This window comes from Chiloscyllium plagiosum, unplaced genomic scaffold (genome assembly GCF_037043375.1).
Source record: "Chiloscyllium plagiosum isolate Xiang-an unplaced genomic scaffold, Cpla_swu_hap1 HiC_scaffold_27, whole genome shotgun sequence".
Lineage (NCBI taxonomy): Eukaryota > Metazoa > Chordata > Chondrichthyes > Orectolobiformes > Hemiscylliidae > Chiloscyllium > Chiloscyllium plagiosum.
This window is the reverse complement of record NW_028270165.1, coordinates 21,130,315-21,146,638: the sequence shown is the minus strand read 5'-3', so window position 1 is coordinate 21,146,638 and position 16,324 is coordinate 21,130,315. Positions and strand designations below refer to the sequence as shown.

The window sequence follows — 16,324 nt, the reverse complement described above, 5'->3', positions numbered from 1 at the left end:
AGCTCCTCCTCCCTGCATTATCCCAACTATCCTTAATTAACCTACCATGCAAAAACCTAACCAACTGTGTCTTCAATATACTTAATGAGGCTGTCTCTACTGCTTCCTCGGGCAGAGAATTCCATAGATTGACTACGATCCATGAAAAATAGTTCCTCCTCATCTCTGTCCGAAATCCAGTCCTCCAAATTATGTGGCCTCGTCTCATCCACCAGCAGAAATGTCTGGATAGGGTAGGGTTTCATCCCTACAGTGCAGTGAATTCCCACTTTCCACCAAAGTCCCGTACATAACTGGATATTAATCTACCTACATCGAGGTGGATAGGCTGGGACTTTTCTCACTGGAGCACAGGAGGTAGAGAGGTATCCTTAGAGATTTATAAAATCATGAGGGGGGTAGATGAGGTGAATGGTGGGTGTCAATCCCCACGGGCGGGGATTTTAAGATTAGAGAGAAAACTTTGAAAGTGAGAGGAGAAAGATTTTAAAAAGACTTGAGGGGCAGCATTTTTTTTAAAGAGTGGTTTGTGTGTGGAATGAACATCCTGACACAGTGGTGGATGCAGGTACAGTAACACCATTTAAAAGACATTTGGATAAGTACATGAATAGGAAAGGTTCAGAGGGATATGGGCCAAACACAGGCAGGTGTGACTAGTTCAGTTTGAGAACATAGTCAGCATGGATTAGTTGGACTGAATGGTCTGTTTCCATGCTGTATGACTCTGTAACTGTTCTGTACTGGTCTTAAAAGCCATTTTCTCACCTTCCCCCAAAAACATCCTCCTCTTTGTTGTTCAAAAATCAGATGAACTCAGCCTTAAATATATTCAATGATCCCCTAACTGCAGGCAGGCATCCCCACTTCTGAACTCATTTCCACTTGCTAATATACCACTTGCATTGCTCGCTGCACCTGACAACTGGCATTGACTGTTGTAGAAGGACCCTTTGTACATCCACACGTCATTCCTGATGAAGGGCCTGTGCCTGAAGCGCAACTCTCCTGCTCATCGAATGTTGACTGAGCATTTCCAGCACCACACCTTTCGACTCTGATCTCCAGCATTTGCTGTCCTCACTTTCTCCATATCCCAATATGTCACCATTTGAACAATGCACCTCTTTTCTGCTTTTTTTTAACACCGCAAAGGCTCTGACTTCACATTGGGGTACTGTATTTGCCATGTGTTTGCCAATTGTGGTCTTCGGGAGACAGAGGGTAAACATGGGGAATGGTTCGCCGAGCGTCACAGCTGGGTCTGCAGAGGCCGACCGGACCTCCCAATCACCACCCATTTTAATTCCCATTCCCACTCCCTTTCTGACATGACCATCTTAGGCCGCCTCCATTGCCACAACAAACCAAACCACAAATTGGAGGAACACCACAACATCTTCCATCTGGGCAGCCTACAGCTTGGAGGACTCAACACTGAGTTCTCCAATTTCAAATAACCTCCTTCCCCACTCCTCAAATCCCTTCCCTGGGTCCTCCTCACCCCTCCCTGCCCCCAACCAGATTCCTTCCTCCCAGTGACCAACCAGTTTGTACCCTCTACTTGTCTCCACCTATCCCCAATTCACCACCCTGCTCCCAGCACACCCTTGTTCTGCAGCTCTCCCAACACCCACCCCCAGTCCTGAACAAGGGTGACACCCAAAGCAAGGAACATGCGCAATGCTTGTTGACACAGAGGAACGTATGCAATATGCTCAGTGGTGATGCTGGTATTATTAACAGATTTTGAAGTGTCCAAATGCCAATAGGAAAAAAAAACGTAGAACCACAACTTTTTTCCCCATCTGGTTCGATATTTTGTGACTTTTCCGTCTTGTCTGGCTGCTCAACTTTCTTATGTCTTTTCCCTAGTGTAGGGGGTGAAGGTCTGCACGAGAGGGCCTAGGTTCAGGGTGAGAGCCGAAAGATAATAAAAGGTACCTAAGGGGCAACGTTTCCATGCAGAGGGTGGTGCGTGAATGGAAAGAGCTGCCCGAGGAAGTGGTGGAAGCTGCTACAATTAAAGCACTTAAAAGGTCTCTGGATGGGTATAGTATAGGAAGGGCTTCGAGGCATGAGCCAAGTGCTGGCAAGTGGGACCAGATTAATTTAGGATATCTGGTTGGCATGGACGGGTTGGGCCGAAGGGTCGGTTTCCGAGCTGTACATCTCTACCATTCTAAATAATAAAATGTATACTTTGACAAATTACAAACTATATCCATGTTAATAAGGCTCAGTACACCACACACTTCACTAACCATTCTCAACAGGTCCTACCCCTTCAATGACTGAGGAACATCCGCCTCCAGAATGCTCACCGGCTCCTGCCTGCTGTACAGCCGGCCGTCGTGGCCGTGACACAGCAGCTGAGCCAGGAAGGCGGCGGTGCCCAGTGACGGGTGTCTGCCCCGGGCCGCACGGCGCCATTTTCCTAACGGCCGCCCTCCTGCCGCTTCCCCGCTCGAGCGCCTTCTCCTCCCAACCGCCTTCACCCCCGCGTGACGTCAGCTCAGGGAGATGGGCGGGGCCGGGGAGCCTCACCATCACCAAGCAACAGCCACCACGCGCTACAACTGCTGCTACCTGAAGCGGGAAATCTGCATTTTAAAAGGGACATGGACATTTAATGGGCTATTTCTGCAAATAGATTGAAATGGACAAAATTACATTTCAAAGGGATATCTTAATATGCAAAATGACGCAGTCATATCTAAATGAATCTACATTTCGAAGAGACGTTGCCCTATTTATCAGTAGAAATTACCCTCTAAGAGACAGTCATATCTGAAGGGGTAAGTATACATTATCGAGGGGCAAGATTGCGCTTAGAGGAACACAACACATTTAAAGGGCATAACTACATTTGAAGGGGCATTTTTATATTTAAAAAGACATACTGAAATCTCATAATTAAAAGTACATGGTAATATTTAGAAAGCATGACCATGTTCGAAATAGTGCAGCCACTTTATAAGAAAAGGGATTTGGGCTGGGACGCAGGGAAGGGGTGGGGGTTAAGATTTAATTTTTAAGAAAATAAGCAAGTTATTACGATTTGGAATGATCTTGAAGGGGTGATGGCACCAGTAAGTGGCAAAAGTTAATACAAAATTCTTGAAAAGAAAATGATTCCAGATATATGTGGAAATAATTCAACAAAAGATCCATTACAAATTTATGGAGCAAACAATATCTTTTTGAGAGATATGAATGGGAGCATCAATATTTAAGTAGGAATTCCAATTTTTGTTCTCCTCCCAAAATCTGTCTTATCAGGGTACAATGCAAGCCCGTACAATTTGTTATGCCACAGTAGGCCTTGCAACTCAACCTCATTGTGTCCTCACCCAATATTCACATCTGTGTGCTTAGAAGTCAAGGGAAAGAGGGGATGATGAAAAATACTGGCTCTGCCAGTGTTGCTCACATTCCATGAACAACTAAAATAGATCATGGTGCTGCCATCACTGCATGTGTCAGAATTAAATGATCAGAAAAATTCTGAACTCCCTACAAACAGTTTGTGCACAATGCTGTTATTTCTACTTATAATTTTGATTGCGATTTAGTCTGTACCAAATTAAGAGCAGCCTTGGTTTACGTTTCATTGGCAATTCTACATGTTGACTTTCTATTATCACAATCTCTTTGACATTCTTATATGTATTTAAATTAATCTTCAGATTGTTCACAACTGAATGACATTACCAGGCTGAAAATTCACAGCCTAAAAAATGTTTTGGCATTTAATGAAGTTATTTGGGCAATAGCAAATGAAATATCAAAGAAATACAAAGTTATGAGAAGGGATACATATCTTGTTTAACCAAATGCAATGGCAGTGCAGAGAATTTCAGAAATGCGCAATAAATATTCACAGTGTACCCCTTAATCAACTCATTCAAGAATTTCAAATTGTGTTTGAGGCAATTCAATGGTAAATGGCAACATTTGTTTGTTAATACACTCACCATAAATTGTGAATATGATTTTGATAAAAATAATCTGTTTAATCCCAAATGGAGCAATTAAGTGCAAAGTTACTTTCAACCATTTAATAAAACACTGCAAATTTTCTAAATTTTCTAGTAGACCCAACAGGACTACTAGAGCTGGAAGTACCATTCTCGAAATACGATTGCTAACCTACAGTTTTCTTTTAAAGGATTTCAAAGCTGCTAGCCTGATCTTGCACAAAGCACAAAAACAGACTGTTCACCCGTGCCTGCGCAGAGGAGAAATTTCAGGAGGAACAGATCCCAAAATAACAACTGTTACCAGTCCCACAACACGTGTTTCCTTATCAGAGTTAAAAATCTCACAACACCAGGTTATAAACCAACAGATTTATTGAAACACTAACGTTTGGAGCACCGCTGTTTTTTCAGGTTGGTTGTGGAGAATGAGATCATGATCATGGCATTTATAGCCAAAGGAGTCCAGTGTCATGGAGATGTGATATATTAAACAATTTTAGATTAAATCTTTCATCTTTTAGAATGGGTTTCTGCTCTTTGGCATGTTAATTCCAGAACTTGTTTTTAATTACCTTCTCAAGAAAGTCATTCAAATGCACAGTTTTTCTAACAATAGGTGTGAATTCTGTCTGGGTCCCAGGGTTGAGTCAGACGGACATTTTTCTTAGAAATGTTGCGCATTTAAATTACATTCTTGAGAAGGTAGTTTTTAGATTAGGGTGTAGGTTAGGCTGGATTGGCCATGCTAAATTACCCTTATTGTTCAGGATATGCAAGGTAGGGTGGATTAGCTATGAGAAATATGAAGTAAGAGGGTGGGTCTGGGTGGCAATGGTGCTAAATGCCTTCTTAACCATCCAGTCTACCAGTTCTTTGCAGGTTGCATAACTATGTATCTGAACCCTCCCAGGTCTCTGTTTTAAGTCCTGTCCTTCCTCGTTTCAGTAAACTGCAATCCCTTGCTTTTATTCATACCTCTCTCATATACGCACACCCTAACATGCTCACACACTCCCAGACTTATACTCCATCACACTCTCACTTTACCAAGCATGCACACACTCTTACATGCACTCACACACAAACTCACATGCACACACACACACATCTCTATGGAGTGAATTTGTATTGGCAGAATTATATTTGCAGATACTTTCAATTTTGCTCACAAAACGCACAATCTACAGGCAGTCAATCCATGTAATATTTTATATATTCCTACTTTAAAAACAGAACTAGTCTGATTCAAGATTGGGATACTGACAGACTCGAACCTCACAACTTTAATGTATTGTGTGAGCTGAGATGTCACTTTTTAAAAAAAATATAAAACCATAAGTCATCTCAAGAACATGACTTAGATGTTGTTCTTGGATTTACATATTAATGAACCGAAACCTGCAACCCATTCTAAAAGGCATCAGTTGCATGACACTATGAATTTTGCTATAAGATTTGTGTCTTATGATCCTGCTCCACAGCTACCTGTGAAAGGACCGGCGCTCCGAAAGCTCGTGCTTCCGAATAAATCTGTTGGACTATAACCTGATCTTGTGTGATTTTTAATTTTATCCACCCCAATCCAATACTGGCACCACCACATCGTTTCTAGTGAACACAGCCCATACCTCCCAGTGCCGCCAGTAAACTTTACAATGCCAATAAAACAACACAGTATCTGCACTCCTGAAAAATTTACAATCTACCCATTCACTGCTCCACCCGATACACAACATTGAAAACTTAGTGCAGGAGGCTGAAAGAAATGAACAGTTTTAAAACAAAAAACCTCTTGGAGCTCAAAGCTTTCAATGAGAGTCTGAGCCTGCACTAAGTTCAGTAACCTTTATTGCGACCTAACTTTGTTCAAGCTTCAGATCCCCCCAGCAAAAAGGTGTAGAAACAGTAGCTGCTTTTTAAACAGCTCAAAGTCAAACTGCGCATAATACTCACTCCCCACCCCTCCACCCATCCCACCTCACTTTCTTTACTGTTGGTCATCACCAAGTTGTCCTTTGTAATTGGATCCTTGGTACAGCCGTAACCTGGAGGAAGTATTGCCTCACTCAGCAATTTCACCCCACCCTAAAAACGGTTTCATCATCAGATTCTGAACTCCAGATTTCTGACCGAATTCCAATTCCGTGATCTGCTGCGGCTGAATTCAAACTCAGGAGTCCCCGGGACTGGGTTGATAGTCCAGTCCCTAATGGCACTCGGTTGTTGCTCCTTCAATCACCCTGCGATGGCACGTGAACTCGTTGGTGCCTCCGCAGGTGGGAGGAGCGGATGAAGGCCTTCCCACACTCTGTGCAGCCGAAGGGCTTCTCCCCAGTGTGGATCCGCTAGTGGGTCTGGAGATTGGAGGAATCGCTGAACCCCTTCCTGCACTCAGGGCAGCTGAAGGGCCACTCCCCTGTGTGAACCCTCAGGTGTCTCCGCAGGATGGAGGAATTACTGAAGGCCTTCCCGCACTCGGTGCAGGGGAATGGCCTCTCCCCCATATGGATCCGTCGGTGGGTCAGCAGAGTGGCGGAACTGCTGAAGGCCTTCCTGCACTCGGGGCAGCTGAAGGGCTTCTCCCCAGTGTGGAGACGCTGGTGCTTCCACAAGTTGCTCACCTGACTAAATCTCTTCCCGCACTTGGGGCAGATGAACGGCCTCTCCCCCGTGTGGACCCGCTGGTGAGTCAGCAGGTGGGAGGAATTGCTGAAGGCCTTCCCACACTCGGGGCAGCTGTAGGGCCTCTCCCCCGTGTGGACCCGCCAGTGGGTCAGCAGGTCAGAGGAATGTCTGAATGCCTTCTTGCACTCGGAGCAAGAAAACGGCCTCTCACCAGTGTGGAGTCGCCTGTGTGTCTGGAGGTTGAAGGAATTGCTGAAGGCGTTCCCGCACTCGGGACACGGGAATGGCCTCTCACCTGTGTGGACCCGCTGGTGAGTCTGCAGGGCAGAGGCCTGGGTAAAGCCCTTCCCACAGTCAGGGCAGCCGAAGGGCCTCTCTCTGGTGTGACTGCGCCGATGAGTTTCCAGGGCAGATGGGACAGAGAAGCCTTTCCCGCAGTCACCACACTTCCATGGTTTCTCCACAGGGCGGGATTCCTCAGGTTTTTCCATGGCCGAAGCTTCAGCCGCACACAAACGCATGTAGAGCCCCTTCGCACCGTGATTTCCTCTTAACAGGCGGTATAGCTGTTACACGCTCCACACTCATTGCACTGCAACAGTAGGTCTCTCATCCAGTCCCACTGATACTGGAAATGTACTCGAACAGGAACCAAAAAGCTTTGCTCCTTCTCTCAGAATCGCAGTCAAAAATCGTTGTGGTCCTGATAGATTGAGTGACCGTCAGACATTGACACCAAAGTGAGGACTGCTGACTCTGGAGAGTCACTGTCAAAAAGCACGGCACTTGAAAATTCACAGCACATCAAGTAGCATCCGAGGAGCAGGAGAGTTGATGTTACAGTTGATTTTGAAACTTCTGTCTTCAGATCTTCAAACGCTGTAAAAAGAGAATATAAAAGTCATCACTGTCAGTCCAGGGTAGAAATTCAGAACAAGCAATTCTGCTTTCTGGAGAACATTCTTTTCTTTTATTATTCCACAAAATTGAAAGCACCATCCCATTCTCTCTCTCCCCTTCTGTTCTCACTCCAATCTAACTAATTCTCCTGAAGGTGCTGATTCAGGATCTTACAGGAGCAGAAAAGCAAAAACGTCAAGACTTATCTCTCTGAAACTCCACCTGAAAGTTAATATCTTTCACGTCATTGGCATAATGCTGAGAGTGAGCAGGTCTGATTTGGAAAGCAAAATAAAGTGTGCCAATTCAGGATGAACCTGCAATGCAGCTTCTTGAGGAACAACCTCAAGAAAGGATTAATGTCCCCAGGAAGGGGAGCATAATGAGACATCAAGGTATTAACACGACACCAGAGAGAGAAACTGAACATACAGACGTGGCAAACGTTAGTGGAAAGCCAGAGTCATATACACACAGAAACAGAAACAGGCACAGGCACTTCAGTCAAACTCTTCTGTGCTGACCAGATAGCCTAAATTAATCTAGTCACATTTGCCAGCAAGTGTTCCCTGGCCCTCTGAACCGTTCGTATTGATACACCCGTCCAAATGCCTTTTAAATGCTGTAATTGTCCCAGCCTCCACTACTTTCTCTGGCAGGTCATTCCGTACACACATTCACACCCGCCCAAACCTCGTGAAACAGTTGCCTCCTTCGGTCTCTTTTAAATCTCCACGGCCCCTCCCCCGCCACCCTCACCCTAAACCAATCACCCTCTAGTTCTGGACTCCCCCACCCCAAGGAAAAAACCATGTCTATTTACCCTATCCATGCTCCTTATGATTTTATAAAACTCTATAAGGTTACCCCTCAGATTCTGGCGCGGGCTGGGGAAAACAGCCCCACCCTATCCTTCTGTCCCTCCTCACCTGGGCAATTAAGACACATACCTGAGTTTGCAGAGTCTGCGCCCTCCCTGGATTCACTCCAGTTGCTACCAGTGAACAGATTTTCTCCCTCTTAGATTGAAGAGTTGCCCAGCGAAAGGGTTTTACTCTGAACTGATCAGAGCCACTTCCGCGTTGTGACGTCATAGATGGGTCGAGGCGGCGGAGGGAGAGACAGGAAGGGGAGGGGCGAGCAGCGGGGACAAGAGGAGAGAGAGGGCGGAGCGAGGGCCGGGACAGTGGGAGGAGCAAGTGTCGAGCGACGACCGACGAGACGGGGCGTGACGAGACGAAGGGGCGGGGCGAACGGCGGCTCCGCACTGCGCCTGTTCCGGATTGACGGCCCGCAGTGCCCTGCACAGTTTGCAAAAATCCTTTCCGTTCAGAGAATCCGCACAATGTAGAAGCAGGTCACCCGGCCCAATGAGACCACACCGACCCTCCGAAGGGTAACCCACCCACATCCATTCCCCTTCCCCTCGTGCCCGATATTTACCCCCCGAATAGACCTCACCTGCACATACCTGGGCACTATGGGTAATTTAACATGGCGAATCCACCCTAATCTGTACATCCCTGGACCATGTGGGGCAATTTAGCATGGCCAATCCACCCTCACCCTTCACAGATTAACTATTCTCCGGGAAAAACAGCTCCTACTCATCTCTGCCTTAAATCTACTCCCCCTAATTTTATGGCCGAGTCTCATCCGCCAGCAGAAACTACGAGACAGGGCAGGGAGCTGGTGAGCGTGCGTCTGGATGGCTCTTCAGAGGGGTTGACTGGCCTACTTCCACACTGTAGAGATTGAATGATTTACTGTAGTCGTGTTTGCCCCGGATCACAGCGCGCAGAACCTCCCACCTTCCACCAAATCAAAAGACAAGTTCCACCCTGCCCTCTCGTATGTGTGTTATCTGTCTGCTTAATCGTTTCCAGTGAATACGGCCCAAATCCCGCTGCTGTCAGTAAGCTTTAAAATGCTCAGGAAACAATACCTGCGGTACTGAAAACCGTAAGGTTTCTAATGATAACAGTGACTGATTCACTCCTTCTGATGTACAGCAGTGGAAATACGATATTGGAGGCTGAAAGAAATGAGCAGTTTAAAACAAGAACCCACCTAACCCTTCACTCAGCTCCCCACTCAGCACACTGTACTTACTGCCGGTAAACCTTAAAGCACTTCATCCCCACAGTGCAATGAATTCCCACTTTCCACTAAAATTCTGGATGTACTCAATCACTCAGTTGCTGTCCCACAAATTAAAGTTTTCACTGTAACTTGTTCTGTGCAACGAACCAGAATTGATCAGGGACCTCGAAGTGAAGGAGCCATTGGGAAGTAGTGACCATAATACATTAAGCTTCAATCTGCAATTTGAGAGGGAGAGGGTACAATCGGAAGTGACAATATTTCTGTTGAATAAAGGGAACTATGGAGCTATGAGGGAGGAGCTGGCCAAAGTTCAATGGTGCAATACCTTAGCAGGGATGACATTGGAGGAACAATGGCAGATATTTCTGTGTATAATGCAGAAGATGCAGGATCAGTTCATTCCAAAAAGGAAGAAAGATCCTAGAATAAATGTCCAGAGAAAGGATGTAGGTACCGTAACAACATTTCAAAGAAATTTGGACAAGTACATGAATAGGAAATGTTTGAAGGAATATGGGCGAAACACAGACAGCTGGGACTAATTTAGTTTGAAAACATAGTCAGCATGGGCGAGTTGGACCGAAACTGTTCTAAAACCATTTCCTTGCTTTCCCCCATAAACATCCACTTCTTTGTTGTTCAAAAATCAGACAAACTCAGCCTTGAATACATTCAATGACCCCCTAACTGCAGGAAGACATCCCCCATTCCTCTTGTTAACATACCACTTGCCTTGCTGATTGCTTGCTGCACCTGTCTGACAACTGGTACTGACTGGTGTGGAATGACACTGAGCCCCCCTTGTACATTCACACATCATTCCTGATGAAGGGCTCATGCCCAAAACGTCAACTCTCCTACTCCTGGAATGCTGCCTGACCTGCTGTGCTTTTCCAGTGCCACACTTTTCGACTCTGATCTCCAGCATTTGCAGTCCTCACTTGCTCCTCATCCCAATATATCACCATTTAAACAACACACCTCCTTTCTGGGTTTTGTTTCACAGCAGAGGCTATAATGTTACATTGTGGTACTGCATTTGACATGTGTTTACCAATTGTGGACTTCTCTACATCGGGGAGACTTGGGGAACAGTTCGCCGAGCATCGTACCTGGGCCCGCTGAGGCCGACCGGACCTCCCAGTCACCAGCCATTTTAATCCCCCTTCCCACTCCCTTTCTGACATAACCATCTTTGGCCTCCTCCCTTACCACAATGAATCAAACTGCAAATTGGAGGAACAACATCTCATCTTTTGCCCGGGCTGCGTAGAGTTGGGAGGACTCAACATTGGGGAACTCAATTTCAAATAAGCTCCCTATCTTTCTAGCTCCTCCTCCTCCCTGCCACCAACCAGATTCTTTCCTCTCATTGATGGGGGCTAGAGGGTGGGGCTGGGGAGAACAGAAAGAGAATGGACGGGGGCTGGGGAGAATACAGAGAGAATGGACAGGGCTGGGTGGAGCTGTGGAGAACAGAGAAAGAGAATGGACGGGGAGCAGAGGGTGAGGGAAAGAAGAAGGACTTGGGGGGGAGAGAAAGGCCTGCAGGGTAGAGCGTGGGGGACCCAGAGAATGGGGGGGGGGGGAAGGGTCTGAGAGGGAGAATGTGGGGATAGAGTGTTGGGGGGGGGGGAGGAGAGAGAATGGTGTGGGGTGAAGAATGTGAGGAGAGACAGAGAATGGACGGGGGCAGAGGGTGGGTGGAGAGAGAGAATGAGTGACAAGGAGAAGGTGGGGGCGGTGGAAGAATGGGCAGCAGAGAGTTGGTGGAGAGAGCGAATAGACAGGGAACAGAGAGATGGAGAGCGGAGGGTGAGGGGAGAGAGATAGGATAGATTGGGGGCAGAGGGTGGGGAGAGGGAAATGGACATGGGGCACTGTGGGTGGCAGGGTGGGAATGGACAGGAGGAGCTGTGGATGGACAGGGGGTGCTGAGGGTGATGGGGGCATGGAGAGGAGGTGCTGTGGGTAGCAAGAAGGGAATAAGTGACCTCAAGGACAATCTTTTTATGCAGAGGGTGGTGTGTGTGTGTGTGGAACGAGCTGCCAGGGAAGTGGTGGAGATGGGTACAATGACAATATTTAAAAGGCATCTGGGGGGGGGGGGGGGGGGGGGGATATGGGCGAAAGGCTGGAACTTGGGACTGGGTCAGCTTGGGACATCTGGTCAGCATGGATGAGTTAAAACAAAGGATCTGTTTCCCTGCAGTATGTCTCTAGATGTCTATAACTCTATGATTGAAACCAGACCTATTTACTGATAATCTTCCAACTGGACTTTTGTAGTGCACCCTGTTTCAGGAGATTTGTGGTGGGTACAAGTGGCACATGTCTCCTATCATGGGAATTCTGGAAAATATAAAGGGGCTGTTAAAAGTACTTCAACTTTGGGAACACTGGGTCTTGTGGAAGCAGGGCATATGACAAACTTTTTCAGAGAAAGTCTCTCCAACTGGTAGACTATAGACAGTTTTCCCACGGAATATTACACAGATATTAAGAATGTTACATTCCGTAAAACATTTTCCTGAAAAGTGCAGAAGAATGCAATTTGCTTACATGAAACAAATGTTGGAGAGAAAGGAAACTGCCAAGATCAAAAGGCTGATGAATGTCAACATTTATCAGATTGTTTCAAGAACAGAAAAACCTGCCCTGGAGACACCCTGAGGAGGGCTGTCTCATACCTATTCCTTTAATTAGTTTTGTATGTCTTAATTGTTAAGTCATACCTAGCAAATGGAAAGATGGCTATGGTTTGTGGAGATCAGTCATCTCAGCTTCAGGACAACTCTGCAGGAGTTCACAGGCCGAACCATCTTCATCAATGACCTTCCTCCATCATAAGTTCAGAAGTGGAGATGTCACAATAATTGCAGATGTTCAGCACTATAAACAACTCCTCACAAACTGAAGAAGTTCAGTTTGAAATGCTACAAGATCTTAACCATATCCAATGGGCTGCTGAGTGGCAAGAAGCATGAATGCCACGCAAATGTCACACAATGACTCATCCCCAAAAGAGATAATCTGACCACTGACCTATGATATCAACAATGATATTGTCACTAAATACCCCATGATCAACATCCTTGTGGTTTACCATTGAACAGAAACTCAACTAGATGAACTATATATACTCAGTGGCTACAAGAGCAGGTCAGAGGCCAGAAATACTGCAGTGAGTAACTCACCTCCTGACTCTCCAAAACGTGTTCCAACTTCTACAAGCCACAAGTCAGCAGTGTAATGGAATACTCCCCACTAGCTTGGATGGGGTTGCAGCTTCAACAGTATTTGAAACGCTTCATACCATCCAGGTCAATGTTCCCTGCTTGATTGGTACCATATCCACTGTTCAGAAGCAGTAGTGTGTAGTATCTACAAGATGCACTGCAAAAATTTACCAAAGCGCCTTACAAATTGCCTTTCAAACTAACAACCACTTCCATCTAGAAGGACCAGGAAAACAGATACATGGGAACATAACCTCTTGCAAGTACCCCTCCAAGCCACTCACCATCCTGACTTGGAAATGTATTACTGTTCCTTCAGTGTCACTGGTCTAAATCCTGGAATTCCTTCCCTCAAGACGTTGTGGGTCACCGTACAGAATGTGGACTGCAACGGTTCATGAAGGCAGCTCACCACCACATTCTCAAGGAGAACCAAACGCTGGCCAGCCAGCGACGCCCATGTACTAAAAGTAGATTTTAATAAATTATTGAAACAGAGGGTTGGAATCTGCAAACTAAAGAAAATGAACGTTAAGAAGGGTCAGTTGGAGAGCATTGATTCGGTGCTTATTTGAGAACAGATCAAGAGCGATTATACTGACAATGAATTGGAACTAGAGTTTAGAGTTAAACACCTGTAGTGTTCCACTCAATGTATAAACCTAAAATCGATGAAAGATTTGCCCCTGACGTGTACTTCATTAACACGTGAACAGGACAGTTCAGAAGGCATATGGGATACTGGATTTCATGACATTAATGGCGCCTTCAATTCCCATGATCCCATGCGATCCAGAAACCTCTCCATGGGGCCCTGGCAGTGCGCATGCGTGCGCTGAGTGTGGGAGAGGAAAGGCGCCGGCGGCTGAAGGAATAAGAACAGAAATCGCTGGAAAAGCTGAGCAGGTCCGGCAGCGCGTGTCGGGAGAAATCGAGGAGGCGTTGCGGGTCCGGTGATCCTCCTTCAGAAAGGACCAGGTTTCAGAAACATCCCGGGGAGAGGAGACAGTGAGACAGGGTAGGATTGGGAACCGCGGGAGGAGGGAGACTGGGGAGTTTGTACACTCCTGGGGGAGGCCTGAGGCCGTGAATAAAACCTCCCCGGGCCCACTTCACCACCGAAGGAGCTCTCGTGTTGCCCGGGCAACAGGGCGCCATCATTGTAAGGATAAGGTGCATGTTGACTTGGGGCGGGGAGCGCGGGCGGCCATCTTGGTGAGGGCACCATCAGCTGTCATTTCCGGGAGAGAAGTGACAGTTGGTGTCATTCAACTAGAATTTCCTCATTTCACTCTGAGAGACCTGGCCCTGAGCTTGGTCTGTGTGGTCTTAAAACAGGAAAAAGGGAGTGGGAGAGAGAGAGAGAGAGAGATCTAGAATGACACGAAGGCGGACTGTGAATTTGAGGTGAATGAATCTGATCATTTGTGGAGCTGGAACAGAAAGTGGGAACTTCCAAGACCGCAGTGACCAGGAGAGCATTGATGTGTTGATGTTATTTTCAGTTTGTAGACAGGAGAAAAGAGAACGCCAAGAGTGGAGGAAAGACATGATGAAGATGGATTTGAAATTCAATGCAGGAGGAGGGATAACTTGAGCCAGCACCCAGCCAATATCCCTCCGAACCCTTCCTATTCATATACTCATCCAGATGCCTTTTAAATGTTGCAATTGCACTAGCCTCCTCCACTTCCTCCAGCAGCTCATTCCATACACTTGCCACTCTCTGCATGAAAAAATTGCCGCTTACATCTCCTTTAAATCTTTCCCCTCTCACCCTAAACCTATGCTCTGGAGTTATCAACTACCCCAATCCAGCAAGAAGACTTTGTCTATTTATTCTATCCGTGCATCTCATCTTGTTATAAACCTTTATAAGGTCACCCCTCAGCGTCCGACTCTCCACGGAAAACCGCCAGCATGTTTAACTTCTCCCTATAGCTCAAATCCCTCAACCCTAGCATCATCCTTGTAAATCTTTTCTGAATCCTTTCAAGGTTCATACATCCTTCTGATAGGAAGGAGACCAGAATTGCATACAATATTCCAAAAGTGACCTAACCAATGTCCTGTACAGCTGCAACATGACCTCCCAACTCCTGTACTCAATACTCTGACCGATGAAGGAAAGCATACCAAACACCTTCTTCAATATCCTATCTATCTGTGACTCTACTTTCAAGGAGCGATGAACCTGCACTCCAAGGTCACTTTGTTCAGTAACACTCCATAGGAGCTTACCATTAAACAGTTCTGCTAAGATCAGCCCAAGATTTGCCAATTGCATGACCTCAGACCATAGTTTGGGGTGTGGGTTACCAGCACAGGGATTTGTTAACTTTTGATCCCATCAGTTTCCCCAACACCACTTCCTCACAACTGCTCATTTCCTTCAGTTCTGCTCTCATTGGACCATGTGTTCCCCAACATGGGATGTTACCTGTGTTTTGATAGAAGCAACATATGTGGTTAATTGGTCTGCCATCTCTTTGTTCCACATGAGAACTTTGCCTGTTCTCATTGTTATTGTTTTCTTTAATTTTTTTTTCCTCTTCACATACCCCATTTTCCCCTTTTGACCAATCCTTTTGTTGAAACCTGAACTGCTCCCAATCTTCAGATCTGGTACTTTATTTTTAGCCAATTTGTACGCCACTCCTTTGGATCTAGTCCTATCCATCATGTCCCTTGTGAGCCGTGGCTATGTCACCTTCTGTGTTTTATTTTTTTCAGACAGGAATGGACAACTGTTGCAGTTCCTCCAGATGCTCTTTAAATGTTTGTCATTTCTTTCAAAAATGTTCCTTCATTTGTTGTGGCCTGTTTGTGCCGCTGCCATTGTAATTTCCTTGCTTTAGATTTAAGTCCCCAGTCTCAGAATCACCTCTTTTCCTCTCCATTTTAATGGAAAGTTCTCTCACTCAGTTCTTCACTCTTCCGCAAGAGGCCTCTTACAGCTACATTGCCAATTATTCCCTTCTCATGAAGAAATTAATATTTTGGAATTAAATTGCCATTGTTAGGCAGAACCATAGCCACTTTTGGAAGGTTGTGTGCAGTTCTGGTCTCCCTCCTATCAGAAGGATGTTGTGAAACTTGAAAGGCTTCAGAAAAGATTTACAAGGATGTTGCCAGGGTTGGAGGGTTTGAGTGAAAAGGAGAGGCCAAACAGACTGGGGCTGTTTCCCCTTGCGCGCTGGAGGCTGAAGTTGATAAAGTCATGAGAGGCATGGATGGGGTAAATAGTCAAGGTCTTTTCCTTGAGATGGGATACTCGAGAATGTAAGGGTAATAGGTTCAGGGTGGGCAGGTGGGGTGGGGAAGGGAAGGTTTAAAAGGGACGTAAGAGGCAACTTTTTCATTCAGAGGGCGGTGTGTGTAAGGAATGAGCTGCCAGAGGAAATGGTGGAGGCTGGTACAATCACAACATTTAAAAGGTATCTGGATGGGTATATGAATAGGAAGGGGTTA

The 16,324-nt window shown here is 46.1% G+C and overlaps 1 protein-coding gene and 1 pseudogene across 1 annotated transcript in view; one reads left to right on the top strand and one right to left on the bottom strand.

Moving 5' to 3' along the window:
* Nucleotides 1-16,324, top strand: part of LOC148143388 (uncharacterized) — a gene marked incomplete at its 5' end in the record, with an annotated part of 330,397 nt that overhangs the window by 311,964 nt on the left and 2,109 nt on the right. The window lies entirely within an intron of this gene.
* Nucleotides 5,975-7,099, bottom strand: LOC148143389 (uncharacterized; annotated as a pseudogene).